Source organism: Piliocolobus tephrosceles, chromosome 3, assembly GCF_002776525.5.
Source record: "Piliocolobus tephrosceles isolate RC106 chromosome 3, ASM277652v3, whole genome shotgun sequence".
Taxonomy (NCBI): Eukaryota; Metazoa; Chordata; class Mammalia; order Primates; family Cercopithecidae; genus Piliocolobus; species Piliocolobus tephrosceles.
In genome coordinates, this window is record NC_045436.1 from 44,698,777 (window position 1) to 44,700,168 (window position 1,392).

Below are 1,392 nucleotides of genomic sequence, written 5' to 3' on the forward strand. Positions count from 1 at the left end.
AAAGAAAGAAAGAAAGAAAGAAAGAAAGAAAGAAAGAAAGAAAGAAAGAAAGAAAGAAAGAAAGAAAGAAAGAAAGAAAGAATTTAAAAGAAAGGGGGCCGGGTGCAGTGGCTCATGCTTGTAATCTCAGCACTTCGGGAGGCTGAGGTGGGCAGATCACCTGAGGTCAGGAGTTTGAGACTAGCCTGACCGACATGGAGAAGCCCTGTCTCTACTAAAATACAAAATTAGCCAGGCATGGTGACACATGCCTGTAATCCCAGCTACTCAGGAGGATGAGGCAGGAGAATCTCTTGAACCTGAGAGGTGGAGGTTGTGGTGAGCCAAGATCGTGGCATTGCACTCTGGCCTGGGCAACAAGAGCGAAAGTCTCAAAAAAAAGAAAAGAAAAGAAAAGAAAGAAAGAAAAAGAAAGAAAGAAAGAAAGAAAGAAAGAAAGAAAGAAAGAAAGAAAGAAAGAAAGAAAGAAAGAAAGAAAGAGAAAGCGTTAAATATCTTGCCACTAGAAGAGCTTTTTGGTTCAGGATAGATGACTGAAGATGGACGTTTGGTAGTCTCTCTCTTCTATCTGGGGAGTGGTCTGGAAATATATTAATAGAACTTCTGCTCTACAAATAAAATTGGAATTATACTTTTATAATTTTTATTTTACAAAAATGTGTTACATACTCTAAGAAAAAGAGTCTTCAGCGTTTATATTATATGGAAATCCATTCATTAAGACAGGAGGCACTATAGGTGGTGGTTAAGCATGTTGAAAAACAAGTGTATAAGTTCAAACTGAGATGAAAGATGATTTGGGTTGAGTTAACCAAGAAGCAAAACTTAGCCATTTTTTCTTCTTTTTTGGTTCAGTCTTTACTCTTTATAAAAGAAGAAGGGAATGTTGCTCCATGTTACAGATTGCAAAGGGTAGTATTGTATCAGCCACAGTCCAGTCAGGAAGGAAAACAAACAAACAAAAAACAGTGCTAGGTATTTGAACAGGGGAGATTATAGAGAGACAATTGATTACTCACGTGCTATAAGACTGGAAGAACAAAAATGGAGCCCTGGGGTAACCCAGAGAGAACAGCAGAAACAACTACCTTCAGGTCTCGGGAAATAAAAGGGAAGATATTGAGATGACCACTCATCTCCTCGAAGAAAGGGCCTCCTGAGCTGGGGATAAGGCCTCTGAGAAGTGCACACTGCCTGGCACCTCTGAGAGGGTAATGAGGCTTCTTCTGGGGGTGACAGAAAAAGCTAGGCCAACATAAAAACAGCAAAAAGTCTGAAAAACGTCACTTCTCCTCCCCAACTTTCCAATCTCCCTCTTGCGCCTCGGATTTGCAGAATTTAACAGATTGCCAACTGGCGAAGGAGCTCGGGACATGTAATTTGCAAAGTCCC